The sequence below is a fragment of the Pseudopodoces humilis genome, chromosome 5 (assembly GCF_049639895.1).
Source record: "Pseudopodoces humilis isolate 2021_Gansu_Grassland_sample_001 chromosome 5, ASM4963989v1, whole genome shotgun sequence".
Lineage (NCBI taxonomy): Eukaryota > Metazoa > Chordata > Aves > Passeriformes > Paridae > Pseudopodoces > Pseudopodoces humilis.
The window spans coordinates 45,662,453-45,669,893 of NC_142204.1; the positions used below are offsets into that span (position 1 = coordinate 45,662,453).

The window sequence follows — 7,441 nt, forward strand, 5'->3', positions numbered from 1 at the left end:
CACTATCAGTGATAACCAGTTGGTGCTTCACAAAACTTAAGCAAAACAACCAGGAAGCCTAACCACTTCTTCCCAGTGTTAAGTAACCCAACTTAAGGTACACTGGGTACCTCAGGACTAAATGGTGCTCTTTGTGCTACAAGTGCCAAAATTCTAAAGACATCCACTGGAAGGGGTGGTAACAGGTAACAGTAGGCCTCTGTTGCAGGAAAATGGTTGGTCACAGACAGCACTTGCCCAGAAAGAGAGGCTGTGACTTAAAGGAAATTTGTAACTTAACTCCTACTTTCTAGGAGAATATCACAAATTCCAGTGGAAGGATGGGACTCACATCCCCCACTCCCCTACTCCCCCAGTTTAAAAGAACAAAACAAAGAGAAGACAGCAGGAAAGGTTTGTTTTCAATTCAGCTACTACTTTCTTCATTTATTGACAAGAATTCTGCAGACAGTTCCTCTATTTCTTACTTATTATTACTTTAAACTATTTTAAACACATTTAATGTTTTGTTGAGGACAAGTTGCCTGTCTTTCCATGGTAGTGCACATGAGGAGTTGAACTTTCAAGTAAGCAAGGTTCAAGAAGGACCGGGAATTTTGAAAGCGAGTTTCAAAAACTTTCTGAGGACTCCCCTTCTAGTCTTTTAGCTGTAACATCTTGCTTATCTGAAAACACAGTTATTCTTGCCACAGTATGAGGTCCTCCTTTCAGTGAACTGGTGATGAACTGCAGTGAACAGCAACAAATTAGCATCACTGCAGCACCTGGTATTTTGTGTCCCATACATAAAAGTATACACATTTTACTTGTAGGAAAGTAATTAAAGTTTAGTCTTAACTGCAGACTGGTGCCTTTTTGTAAAGTCAACCAGGAGAGACTGCAAGATCTCAGCTTACAATAGTGATACAGGAAGATCAGTTTAATTTCTCATCAAATTGATAATTCAGTCATACAATTTCTTTCCATATATTTTTAAAAGCCTTTCTATTGTTAGATTGGCCTGCCAATGACTAGATCTCTCTTGTAGGTATTTCTTTCAGTAACAAGCAACACTTCTCATAAATTGCTTTTTATCATGCTCTTCCAAAACAACTTCTTGCCCCTACATCCTAAAACACTGGCAACAATACATTACCTTTGCAAAATCAGGAGTTTTGGCACACATATATATATATATATATATATGTGTAATTTATTTCAGTGGGGTGAAATTCTCTTAGGAGATTCACTTCATTGCCTTAATCTTTATTCAGGCACTCAAATCACTTCCAACCCCCTGCTGCTATGTATGTTCAGCTGGAAAAGCTGCCTGCAAACCAGCAGGACCTGGATGAGCCAAAGTCAACACAGAACTTGCATTCTGCAGTGCTCCATGTGTGGAGCTCCTAATTGACCACAGCACAGCCTGACAGCGATCACAAAGATCCCATTACACCAAGGTACCAGCTATATCCACACTGCCATTCTTGCTGCTTCCTGGCTGGTTCAGTTCCCCAACATACTGTCTCCAAGACAAAACCTGAATGTGCTTTAGGGAACACTCCAGCCTGTAGAACCCTTCCAAACAACAGCATGGGTAAGACTGCCTTAAGTTTTGATTCTGCACTCTTGACAGCCCTGCAATTTTCACATTCCAGGCACTGCATCCTCATTTGCAGCCTCCACCTGCCTCCATGGGACACACTGGAGCAGACCCCAGGATTTACAGCATTAGCTGTAACATCATGGCTTTGATGGGCTGCAACACAGCTCCCACTATTCCAGGTATTCTGAACTAAAAGACACCAGCTACTTATCAGGGCTGCAGGACCACCACAGCACCCAGACCACACTCACATTACAGCCAGTTCTTTTTTAAGAGACTCATTTTCTAAAGCATTGAAATGTAGCCCGGCCCCTTGCCAAGCAGCCTACCTTGAAGACAGGTATTTGTCCTTGTCTTCTTGTCTCTGCCATTTAGGAATATCTGTAGCCTCAAGGGCACTGTTTAAAAGTTAGGCATGTTCTGAAACTCAGAGATGACTTGTATAAAACCTCATATACATCAGAAAACCACAGCTCTATTGGCACCATGGATAATTTTCTCAGAAACTTTAAGATTCACTAAAAGAAGGGGAAAAACCAAGTAGGAAATAAAAATCAAGGAGGAGGGTAAAAATGATGGTTCTAAAACAAGTCCATAGATTAGATGAAATATGTTTTAAAATTTCTGAGATATATTTGGGGTCATATAATTTCCTTGGTCACTAGCATATTGTGGAAATGCAAAGCACACTTTTTAATCTTCTTCACCTGACATTATGATTACTGCATACTTACTTGTTCAGATATTCATGAAATAACTACAATTTACATAGTATTGTTGCTTTTCTTGTAAAAGTGTCGATAGACTTTAGGGAAGCTAAATTTAGAAAAATAAATACATAGATTCCAATAGGTAACTATGCAAAAAGTTCAAATGTGAAAAATCCAATACAAAAAATCCATTTTTTATTTCATAGTCTGACTGGCTAAATGGTTTTATATGAAATGTATTCAAAAATATTCTTCAAAATGTCAGGAAACTTTAATATTTTTAATGCAACCTTAAAAAGCAATAGTGAGACAATATGCAGCTTTCTCATAAAATTAATAATGTATCTATATACATATATATAATTCCGTTTCTGTTTACTTTACAAAAAGTAAAGTAAACTGTGCAAAGTTCTTTAATTTAGAATATTTGCTTTTTGATATTGAATGTATTTAAGCACAGTTTTATGCAATCCAGTACTGCAGAGCTCCATTGTTCAGCCTTGTGTAATTTCTCCTTTCAGAGCTAAGGATTAATGAGGAGCTCTCAGAAAAGGAGAAACCACCCTGGTTGGTTGATAAGGGCAATGATCCATCTTACTGTCATGTATGTCTTATTTCTGGGTGTGCCCAACTCCAGATGATTCTGCAAAAGTAATAATGGGAAAAAAATATACAGGAGATACAGCAAAAGTAGCTTTCTGTTTTTTTCATTTCTGATATACACATCCTCATGAAGACACTTTCTAGAGTGGGTAGTCCAGCCTAGATTATATTATATTAACATCCGGAAGAACAATGCTCAAATTTTATGCATGCTATACTAATCAAAATAGAATATAGATTCCATCTAATCTTTAATATGTTGCAAAGTCATGCCCTTGCTTCATGGATACAAAACATGGAAACTCATTCTTTCAATTACTATTAATCAGTGATTCTTTCAATCACTATTAATCAAAGTTAAATGTTTCAGTAAGTTACATAGCATAGGCTTATTCCCCTGTTCAAAGTTACAACCTGACTTTTTTCATGATATTTCATTCCAATAAATCAAGCCAACTAATACTAAGGTACATAATTCTCAACTATTTGAGTAACTGGGAAGCACAAGGATAGAAAAGGGAACTCAGCCATTACCTTGTGCATGTAGCTACACGGCTGTCTTGGTCCTCTTCCTTTTTTGGTGGGTTACTTTTTCCTTTCTTCCTGTTAGCAAGTGGTAAGAATTTTTACCATGCTCCCCTTCATGTTGCAAACTTGACAAAACTCTGGTGCTAAGCCCTGCTGTTGCTGGCCTCTGTGCAGGGGCACGTACAAGAGGGGCCGTTTCCAGCCACCCGTCGCTTTGTCCTCGGTCCTCCCAAGCTTCTGTGTGATCAGCACAGGCTTTGTGCCCATACAATAGGGGTTAAACATTTCCCTGTATTTATAGAAAAGCAGAGCTAAATCTGCTTAGCTGCATGAACCTTTTAATAAAATTACGCTCATGCTATTAGGGCATTTTTCCATTTGTTTGGTTTTTTAAGAGTAATTAAAAATTAAAGACTATATATATATATTTTTATATATATATATATATATATATATACACACTTTTTCATTATATGCAGTGCATAAAAAAGGCAATAAGCTTTAAGATTTTTATCCAGATCTTATATTATCCACAATTTCCTTCCAAGATGCTACCTGTGACTTGTGTATTTACTTAGAGATATAGTTTCATTTCTCCTTTACATTTACTCTACCTGATGACTTGCCAGTGGGATAATCCCCTATTTCCAACAGTGTGCTTAAGAGACAGATCACTGCAAAAACTACAATCTGTACTCAGTGGTGAAATTCCAGTGTAAGGAAGAAAATTAAAATATACAGAGAAATAAAAGAAAACATTTTAAAGAATCAAATGTGCTTGCCCACAGTCCCAAAGATACTGATTTCATATACCACATGAGCCTCTGGACCACCCTCCCTTTCCAAGGAACTACATTAAAGCAACACTGGTACAGAAAACTAACATTTTTTTTCAACTCCTAAAGAAAGAAACCCTATTTTAAAACTTTCTGTTTTGTTCTGTTACAAATTCAGATTTTTCTCTTTGGGTTTTGGTTTTTTTGGGGGGGTTGGTTGGTTGGTTTGGGGTTTTTTTTTGGTTGTTTGATTGATTTTTTTGTTTGGTTTGTTTTTGTTTGTTTTATTTTTTGCTTGTTTGAGGGGTTTGTTTCTTTGTTTGTTTGTATTTTTTAAGTTCAGTTAAAACATATCTAACTTTAAGGGGTTTACATCTTTTTATAAGTAGTAGGATGAATTCTGTCAGCCTCTATTAGCACCAAAACCAGTTCAGAACAATAACTTCATCCGATCCTTTTGAAACCTGCTCCATTTTCAAGGCTTCTTAGAACAATGTTTTTCCTTACAAAAGCACAAGTTAGATTTAAGAATTTACTTCAAAGCAGATTGCCAGTGAGGTTCAGTAATGACTGAATCCACCTGAACTCTTAACTTGCCAAAACAGAACCAGAGTATCCTAATTTGAGCTCTCACTTTGCATGTGACTTAATTCTAGAGCTGCACTTAGCTGAGGAGGACAAAAAAACAGAGCTTAATTACCATTACAGGTCATTAATGTTTTTGTGTGGAAAATTACCATCAAATAATACTGTGTTGATTAGGCAAAACCTCTGCCATTCAGTTACTAATCTTTAACTGCACATTTACAGCTGTACATTCAAATAACAACAGCAGACATGAAGCTGTAAATAAGAAGCTACTTAGCATGCCACAAACGTGGCATAGCATTAATCTGTAATTTTTACTTAGTAACATTTAATTCTTGGAAAAACTTGATTCTCAAAATAGCTATTTTCATGGTTTAAATCCCAGAAGAATATGATTTGGGTAATGCAGTAGCTTAACTATTTGCTCCCCTCTGCCTTCGACAGTGCATTATATCAAGAACTCAGCTCATATATAACTGATTGAGCACAGTTTTTGTGTTTAACTGGGTTTAAGCAGAAATTGTTCTCTGAATTTTAGAGCTGAATGATGGAGGGGCAGGACTCATTTTGTCGTCTGATTGACCAAGCCTAATCAGAATTATTTCTGCACACTGCTTCACTACAGCTGTAGATCCATTAAACACTAAATGCTCCAGAGGCCTTTCCCCTTCAGCTTCCCACTGTGACTCCCACTTTCCAGACAGTAGCTCCTCACTGGGCTACTCAAAACATTCAAAAAATGGAGGTGCTATATTTAATGGACAGCTCAAAACCCATAGCAAAATCTGACACTTGAATGTTAAGACAGGAGGTATCATAATAAAACAGGCTCTTTGTGGTAGAGACTTAAAAAGAAGCCTTTGAAATGGCTCCCAATACATTTTTAATAGGAGAAGGTTTTCAGTCACAATAGCTGTTTTTTCTTCAACAGAAATAATCATGTCTGCCTCTGGAAATGTTCACTGAGATATGCACTTTTTTTTTTTTTTTTTTTTTTTTTGTAATCATAACATTACCCCTGGCATGTTTTCTTTAAAAAATATTAGTACCATTTTAGCCTCAGGAAGCTTTAAACTAATATAACCATTAGGAATGACTTAGTGCACAATTTACATATTAACAAAACTATTTTTTGACCTATTGAACTGTTTAATCAGAAAAAAGCTGTGATGTGCACATACAGAACACAGTTCCTTACTTTGAGATCTGCTTGTCAGAAAAGATAAAAAACAGATTCTGAGAAATACCTAGGAACTGTCAGATTACACTAATTATTCATCCATTGTTTTTTCATGGATTTTTGGCTTTCCTTTCCAAATGTCCTCAACTCTTTCCAGGCATATGATAAATCTCAGGAAAAGTAACAAATCATTTATGCTTTCTGAGGTCAAAATAATATTCCCATCAAAATTCAGTTAGTGAAATACTCATGTGAGACTTTCAATCAGCTGAAATGCTAACCTCATGGTGGAGTTTAACCCCAGACACAGGCTTTGGACTCTGGTACGTTGGACTGGGCAAACACATACAGGATCTGTAACTCTAGAAATGCAGAATGGGTCACAATTCCCCAGGAATGGAACAAAGGAAGACCCTCCAAAAAAGCTGCTCGTGCAGTTAGGTTAGGGCAATGAAGAAGATCGAAGGCTCACGATCACAGTAAGTTAATAAAATGGGCTGCTTCTTTTACCTGCTACTTTGCACGCTGAAGGTTTCAAAAGCTTCTGTATGTAACAATTACAACTGACGTCATGTCAATATTATAATTTTTAGAGTACAGAAGGTACACCATTAAGTTTTCTGACATGTCCACACGACCAGGACGATATTTCAATTTGATGATCACAACAGGAACTGAGATTAGGCATGCTGGATCATATTACTACTACTACTAGTGTTTGCTTGAAAAGAGGCAAAATATTTCCTTTTCCTATGTGAAACTTAAAGAAATGCATAGCCTTGCTTTAGCTTTGTTCCCTGTACATGTTTTGATAGATTCATCTTCTCTTTGCCATGTTTTTGCATAAAAATATTGATTTTCTATTTTTCATCTTCCAGCTTCAATTTCCTTTACACTACCAGTGAAGTTTTCAACAATCATAATTTTGTGTGCAAAAATTTTGAGTTTCTCTATGAAAAATGCCTTTATGATTATGAAGTCTAAAAATACTTTAACGTGAAGATGACATTGAAAGACAGTTTCGTAGTGATAATAAGATATGCAAGATGATTATTCACCGTCACCTACATATCTTTATCCCAAAAACTCAACCCAAGTACTTCGGTTGGTAGGTGAATTTTAAAGAGTATCTAGTAAGTCAAGTGATACTACAAAGCAAAAATTGTGAAGAGCAGAATCCTCTAAGGATTATAGAATTTATTTATTTATTTATTTTGAAACTTCATCATAACCACTTCCACTGGTTTTAAGCTGTTACCACTGAAATTTCATGGACATACTTTAATTAAACCCACTGTTGTTGCTCTCTCAGTGATCATTTATTCCTTTAACGATTTTTTCCTATAAACAACAGGATGCTCTATTCAAGAACACAGCCAGTTACCTCTTACCAGTGACCAACACATTATGGTAGGGAAATCAGGTTAAGTAATTTTTAACTAGCCCTGAATAACTTTCCTTTGTTCCAAAA

At 36.4% G+C, this 7,441-nt stretch overlaps 1 protein-coding gene across 27 annotated transcripts in view; it reads right to left on the reverse strand.

Annotated features, from left to right (window-relative positions):
- The window catches only part of NRCAM (neuronal cell adhesion molecule), a 148,258-nt gene that overhangs the window by 101,888 nt on the left and 38,929 nt on the right, over window positions 1-7,441 (reverse strand). The gene's annotated exons all lie outside the window — the stretch shown is intronic.